General features: G+C 47.0%; 1 non-coding gene across 1 annotated transcript; it reads left to right on the forward strand.

The window, feature by feature from the left end:
• Positions 1-7408: 7408 nt before the first annotated feature.
• trnac-gca (transfer RNA cysteine (anticodon GCA)) lies at positions 7409-7480 on the forward strand. Its single transcript has one exon. It is a non-coding gene; the product is annotated as a tRNA-Cys (tRNA).
• The last annotated feature ends 328 nt before the right edge of the window (positions 7481-7808 follow it).

The following is a 7808-nucleotide window of genomic DNA, read 5'->3' on the forward strand; positions in this document are numbered from 1 at the left end:
AGGCAACGCGTTCCAGGCACTCACCACTCTCTGTGTAAAAAACCTGCCTTGCACATCTCTTCTAAACTTTGCCCCACGGACCTTAAACCTAAGCCCCCTAGTGACTGGCCCCTCCACCCTGGCAAAGAGTGCCTGCTCATCCATTCTATCCATGCCCTGCATAATCTTGTTTCATTGTTATCTTTTTCTTCCTTTGAGCTGTAGGAACTTTGGATCCTCAGATTATTTATACCAATCTTGTTGAAAGCCTGCTAGTGATATTTTTAAAGTGTAAAGTTTGGCATGAGGGAGTATTGCCCAATGCTAGAGTATTTGACTGCATCTCAAAAGGTCCTTGGTTCAAATGCAAGTGTCCCCCTGTTAAAATAAAAGCACAGTACTGGAAATCTGGAATTACTTGCAGTATCTGTGGAGCGTGAAATGGAGCTAACACATTGAGTCCAGATCACTCTGAAGAAGATGTTGCCATTCCTGCTGCATTTTTCCAGAATTTTTTGATTCTATGACTCATTATTAAACCATTTTCATACATACATGTGTCATATGTCTACATTTTCCTTTATCCAACATCCACAGAGGTCCCTGCTTCAAATCCAGCTGCCTCCCCCCGCCCCCCCCCCTGGTTAAACCTGTCATCATAAATAAATGTGGTAAATAAACACGCTTTCCTTTTTCCAAAGTGGACAAATCTTTGGAATTCTCTGCCTTAGAGGGCTGTACAGGCTCAGTCAATGTGCATGTTTAAAGCAGAGGTCAATAGATTTCTAGATACCAATTGGATATGTGGATATTGTGGGAAGAATGCACTGAAGCACTTTAATGGGTGTGCACGTTCGAGGGACCAAATGGCTGAAGTCTGCTATTGAAACATTTAAAGTTAGCGCTTTCACATGAGACAGTGCAGCTCAGTTGTAAGCATTTGAGTGCAGATTAAAAGGAACCTGGTTGAAATGAAAGAGTCCTCTTATTCAAGCTGTCTTTATACATACATGTGGAAAATTTCTACAATTGCCTTTATCCGACATTCAAAGATTAAAGATTGTAACACTTATCAAGTCATTCCAGTATGTTCTGTTGATTTTTTTTTCACTCATTGGCAGTGGGATCCAATTCATCCCATACCCTTGTTTTTCACCCCTTGCCCTGTAAGTTTTTCTCCTCGAGGTATACCTCCGATCTCCTCTTGAAATCTGCTATTTGTGATATTCAAGGGCCAAAGGTACAACTTAGGGAGTGTCGCTTGACTATAGATGAAGATGTCTCATGTTCAAATTCTGATGCACGCTTGTTAAACCAAAATTATTCAATGAAAAGAGAAGCTGTGTACACTTTCCGCAACTCATCAAGCACAGAGCCCTGAAACGATGAATGCATTCTCTATCGCTGTGTTGGCTTTTGGCTCTTTAGCAGTGATATTCTATTTAACTCCATCCCTTGTGTTTTTCTTCTTGTCCAGGAAATTATTCCCCTTCAGGTATTTAAACAAATGTTGCTTTAAACCTAAATGTGGCCGAAGAATTTTTTCATAGCCTTTGCTAACTCATTAGGGCAGCACGACAGCACAGTGGTTAGCAGGGTGGCTTCATAGGTCCAGGGTCCCAGGTTCTATTCCCAGCTTGGGCCACTGTCTGTCCGCACTCTGCACGTTCTCCCCGTGTCTGCGTGGGTTTCCTCCGGGTGCTCTGGTTTCCTCCCACAGTCCAAAGATGTGCGGGTTAGGTGGATTGGCCATACTAAATTGCCCTTTGTGTCCAAAAAGCTTAGGTGGGGTTACTGGGTTACGGGGATAAGGTGGAGGTGTGGGCTTAGGTAGGGTGCTCTTTCCAAGGACCTGCGCAGACTCGATGGGCCGAATGGCCTCCTTCTGCACTGTAAATTCTTTGATTTGTCAATTTATCTCAAACCTGCTCCTTGCAGGACTTTGAGGACTGTTCTCAATCAACAGTCAGATTCTCCTCTCAATGAATCGTGTACGAGAATGTCTTTGCATATTTTAAGTGCAGAAGCATTTCTAAATGATCGCATGTTAAAGCAATAATGTGCAAATGAGGTGATAAAAGTTGTCGGCATTCTAAATTTCTATCCAGGGATAACTGCCCAGAACTTCCGTTCGCATCCGATTTTCCAAAGTGGGTGTTTTTTGCTAATTTGGAGACACTTCATCCACTGATGCCATCCGATGGATCGCGTGCTGTATTGACTTGTTTACTGGAGTCACGCCTACCCAGATTCAAAATTAAACCTTTAGGCTTTGTTACTGTGAACATTCCAGAACACCATTTCATTGGTCTGCTTCCTGCAGAGATGGCCCCTTGTTGTAACAGATGTTCGATCTCGCTCTTGGCTTTTTCTAACAGTGCGTGAGGGACGTTCCTCGCTGTGAAGAAACATATAGGCTTAGCAGCCACTCTGAACATTATCTGATATCCTGTTTTCATTTTCCCTAAGCCCGAAAGTAGAGTTAGAAATTCATTCCTGAATATCTTACTGGTCGGCAATTTCATCAACTTGTAAAAGATCCTCAGCGTCAAGCATGCTTTTTTGCTCAGTAATGATGACTCCTGCTTCTTTATCACATCCAGAAGTTCCACAATTTCTTTATCCTTTCGTCTTAATCTTGCCAAATGTTGCCCTATAATTTCTGGTGTTATCCCTCCATGAACTTGGCAACTGGAGGATGGCGGTAATGTAAATTTTCTGAACAATTCACTTCTTCAGTTAATACTGAAACACCTGCGCCAGTATCTGGTTTGAATTCTGTGGGGCGACAACTTGTAACTTAATGCTTCAATAATTGTTTCTTCCTCCAAAGAAGGTTATTTGTTTTTTCTCTTTGTGTTTCTTCCCCTTTCTCCCAGCCCGGGGCTGGGCCGGAGAATCCCCGCAACCGGGCCACGCCGCCCCGATGCCGGCATGCGATTCTCCGCTCTGCGACCCGCCGCGTTTCTGGCCCGGATGGGCCGAGGGGCCGCTCTAAAAAGGCTGAGTCCTGCGGCGCCGTCCACATCTGGTTGCAGCCGGCGGGAACTCTGCGAGCAGGGTCGGGGGGCGGCCTCTGGCGGGGGAGGGGGGCTCCAACCTTGTGGGGGGGGGGCCTCCGATGGGGCCTGGCCCGTGATCGGGGCCCACCGATCAGCGGGCCAGCCTCTCGCTCCCCGGGCCTATTTTCTTATGCGCCGGCCCCTGAACTCACATGCCATGTTGCATCGGGGCCGGCACGTTGAGGGAGGCCACCGCGCATGTGCGTGTTGGCACCGGCGCCGTTGCGCATGTCCTCGTTGAAACCAGTGCCACTGCGCATGCGCTGATCCCGCGGCATGCAGTTCGCGCCGGGATGGGAGGCTGAAGCGGCGTGAACCGCTCCAGGGCCGTGCTGGCCCCCTGTAGGGGCCAGGATCGGTATTCCCAGCGGCCCATTCACGCCGTCCAAACACTCAAATGTGGCTCATTGGTAGGATTTTAAAAAATCTGTTCATGGGATGTGGGTGTCGCTGGCTGGGCCTGCATTTATTGCATATCCCTAATTGCCCTTGAGGGGCAATTAAGAGTCTACCACATTCCCTTCCCTAAAGGACATCAGTGAACCAGATGATTACAACGATTGGCAATGGTTTCACGGTCATCATTCGAATGAATTCAAATTTCACCATCTGCAGTGACGGGATTCGGCTCCCCTAGATTTCTGGTTTACTGGTCCAGTGACAATGGGCGAGATTCTCCGACCCCCCGCCGGGTCGGAGAATCGTCGGGGGCTGGCGGGAATCCCGCCCCCGCCGGTTGCAAAGTCTCCGGCACCGGAGATTCGGCCGGGGCGGGAATCGCGCCGCGCCGGTTGGCGGGCCCCTCCCGTGTGATTCTCCGGCCCAGATGGGCCGAAGTTCCGCCGCTAAAATGCCTGTCCCCCCCCAGCGTAAATTAAACCACCTACCTTACCGGCGGGACAAGGCGGCGCGGGCGGGCTCCGGTGTCCTGGGGGAGGCGCGGGGCGATCTGGCCCCAGGGGGTGCCCCCACGGTGGCCTGGCCCGCGATCGGGGCCCACCGATCCGCGGGCGGGCCTGTGCCGTGGGGGCACTCTTTCCTTTCCACCTTCGCCACGGTCTCCACCATGGCGGAGGCGGAAGAGACTCCCTCCACTGCGCATGCGCGGGAATGCCGTCAGCGGCCGCTGACGCTCCCGCGCATGCGCCTCCCGGAGATGTCATTTCCGCGCCATCTGGCGGGGCACCAAAGGCCTTTTCCGCCTGCTGGCGAGGCGGAAATTCGTCCGGCGCCGACCTAGCCCCTTAAGGTTGGGGCTCAGCCCCAAAAGATACGGAGGATTCCTCACCTTTGGGGTGGCGCGATGCCCGTCTGATTTGCGCTGTTTTGGGCGCCAGTCGGCAGACATCGCGCCGTTTCCTGAAAATTGCGCCCAATACCACTACACCACGACCTCCCCTTGACTGTAGATCAAGATCTGTCGTGTTCAGTTTTTGATGCACCCTTCTTGAATCAATTTGCTAGTTTTTCCACATGTTTCTCTACCCATAACAACAGATTGCTGCAACAGTTATAATACTAATCTTTATTGTCACCAGTAGGCTTACATTGACACTGCAGTGAAGTGACTGGGAAAAGCCCCTAGTCGCCACACTCTGGCGCCTGTTCGGGTACACAGAGGGAGAATGTAAAATGTCCAATTCACCAAACAAGCATGTCTTTTGGGACTTGCGGGGAGGAAACCGGAGCACCCAGGAGAAACCCACACAGACACAGGGAGAACGGCAGACTCCGCACAGGCAGTAACCCAAGCCAGGAATCGAACCTGGGACCCTGGCGCTGTGAAGCAACAGTGCTACCCACTATGCTGCCATGCTGCTCAGTTAATGCATTCACTTCCGTTGTGTTAGCTTTGATTTTTTAGCAGAGATATTCCATTCACCTCCATTCCTAGTTTTTTTTTCCATTCTCCAGAAAATTCTTCCCCTTTTACTATCTGCACATACTTTGCTTGAAGTCTGAGTCTGGCCTGAGAATTTTATTGTAGGCTTGACAAATTCACTTTATGTCAAAGTTGCTTCTTGTCAAATTATGAGGACTGTTCTCGCTCGAAGGTCAAAATCCGCTCCTCAATGAAACATGTACAAGAATTACTTTGAAATATCTCAGGTGTGGATGTATTTCTGAATGGTAATCAAGAAAAACAATAAAGAGCAAATGGGGTGATACAATTAGTTAGCATTCTCGGTTATTTATCTGGGGCAAGTGGATTTGTGAAGAGGGTGTCTTTTGCTGATTTGGAGATGTTCATCTATTCATTCCATCGGGTGGATCTCACTCTCTATTAACTTATTTATTTGAGTCAGGTCTATCTGGACTTTAATTGGACCTTTCGACTTTGGTACGGAGAACATTCCAGACATTGTTTCATCGGCCTGGTTACGGGAGAGATGACCCTTGTTGTAACGCATGTTCAGTCTCACTTTCGATATTTTCCACGATCGGGAGAGAGATCTTTTTCACTGTGACGAGATGTAGAGGGTTAGCATCCACTCTGAGATTTATGTGATATTCCTTTTTCGACATTCCTAAGCCTGAAAATCATGATGGAAATTCATTCCCAAATACCTCATTAGATTGCTCATCAGCTCCAACATGCTTTTCTGCTTAGTAATAATGATTCCTTATTCTTTATCACATACAGGGTTCCACAATTTCTTTATCCTTGTATCTTAAGCTTGCCAAATGTTGGTCTTTTCATTTAGTGTTCTCCCTCCTGGACCTGACAACCGTAAGATGGCTATAATGTGCAACATTTGACCAATTCACTTCATCAGATAATCCTGAAACAGTATTAATTTCTGTGGGGTAACCATCAACCTATAATTCAATGTACTTATTTTCTGTTTTGTTAACCTCGCCAAATAAGGATATTTGTTTTATCCGTGGCTCTTCCACGTCTCGTATTTTATCTCGTGTTATCACTTTCCTCCTTGGAACTGTCGGAATTTCGGATCTGCAGGCCATTTGTCCAAATCTTGCTGAATGTCTGCTATTCATATTTTGAAGGTACTAATTTTTAGATCAGGGTGTGTAGCTCAGTGGTGGAGCGTTTGACCTGCAGATCAAGAGGTCCATGGTTTAAATGCAGGCACCTCCTGATTTTAACCTGACTACATACTTAAATGTGGAAAATCCGTCTGCTTTACTTTAATCAACACAGCTGAATATTTGGAATTATTTGTCTCAGTCTGGAGTCTCAGTCAGTGACTATGCTCAGAGCCAAGATGTCTCGACATCAATGCGATAGGGAGACACTGTGGGAAGATGGCATTGAGGTCGAAGGTTAACCATGATCTAAAACGGAAAATTGATGGGAAAACCCAGCAGGTCTGGCAGCAAATGCGGGGAGAGTAAATAGAATTAATTATGACAATTCTTCAGAGATCTACAGGCTCTTACAAAGGGTCAATGGATATTTTTGCACATGGAAGGCAGTTTTCATTGGTGTTCTACAGGGCTCAGTGTTGGGGCCCTTGCTGTTTGTTGTATAGATTAGTGATTTAGACTTAAATGTGAGAGGCATGGATTGGGAAATTTGCAGAATGCATGTAGTTGATAGTGAAGAGGATGGCTGTCAACTCCAGAATGATATCAATGTTTTGGTTTCACGAGCAGAGAAGTGACAAATGGAATTTAATCTGTGAGGTAATTAATTTGGATATGGCAATCAAAGCGAGGGAATGTTCAATAAAAGGGAAGATATTGACAGGGGCTAAGGAAGTGAGAAACATTAGAGTGCATGTTCATAGGTCCGTGATGGGCCAGGACAGTGGACAAAATGGTCAAGAAAGCATCTGGAATGTGTTCCTTTATTGGGTGAGGCATTGAATACAAAAGCAAGATGTAATGATGGAACTGTATAAAATGCTGGTTAGGCCACAGGTCGAATTTTGTGTACAGTTCTGGTCACCACATTGCGTGAAGGACATAATTGCTCTGGAGACAGTGCAGAGGAGATTTACAAGAATGTTGCTAGGATTTGGAAATTGTAGCTATGAGGAGAGGTTGGATCGGCTGGGGTTGTTTTCCTTAGGATGGAGGAGGGGAAGGGATGACCTCATTGAGGCGTACAAAATTATGAGATTCCTCGGTAGGCTAGATAGGAAAGAGTTGTCTCCTGTAGCTGAGGGGGTGGGAGGGGGGGGGGGGGCTGGAAAATGGGATTAAAAGGAGCAGCTAGGTCCTTTTATCTCTTTTTTGGCCGGCACAGCTACGATCGGCTGAATGGCCTCTTTTTGCACTGTAACCTTTCTCTGGTTCTACTCTTCTGCAGCCATGCACTAGTTCAATGGCAGTGCAGGCTGAAGGGGCCAAAGGACCAATGTCTGCTACAGAAACTTTCAAGCTTCCGTGCTTTGTGTGTGGGGGGTGTAGCTCAGTGGCAGAGCATTTGACTGCAGATCAAGTGGTCCTTGGTTCAAATCCAAGTTCCCCCTCGTTAAACCAGCATTTGTGTTTGTCTATGTCGACCTTTTCCTTTCCCCAACATCCATAGTAAAGATCAACAACTGCAACACTGATCAAAGCATTCCAGTCCAGTCTTTCAGCATTTGGCTTCTTAGCAGTGTGATCCAATTCATCCCAGTCCCTTGCTTTTTACCCCTTTCACTGTAAACTATTCCCTTTTGAGTATATCACAATCCTTTCTTGAAATCGGCTATTTAGACTTTCAAGTGAGGGAATGTACTCAGTGGTAGAGTTTCTGACTGCCATTTAAACAGTCTCATGTTCAAATCCTGCTGCTGCATTGTCGATGAAAACATC

This window comes from Scyliorhinus torazame, chromosome 2 (genome assembly GCF_047496885.1).
Source record: "Scyliorhinus torazame isolate Kashiwa2021f chromosome 2, sScyTor2.1, whole genome shotgun sequence".
NCBI lineage: Eukaryota > Metazoa > Chordata > Chondrichthyes > Carcharhiniformes > Scyliorhinidae > Scyliorhinus > Scyliorhinus torazame.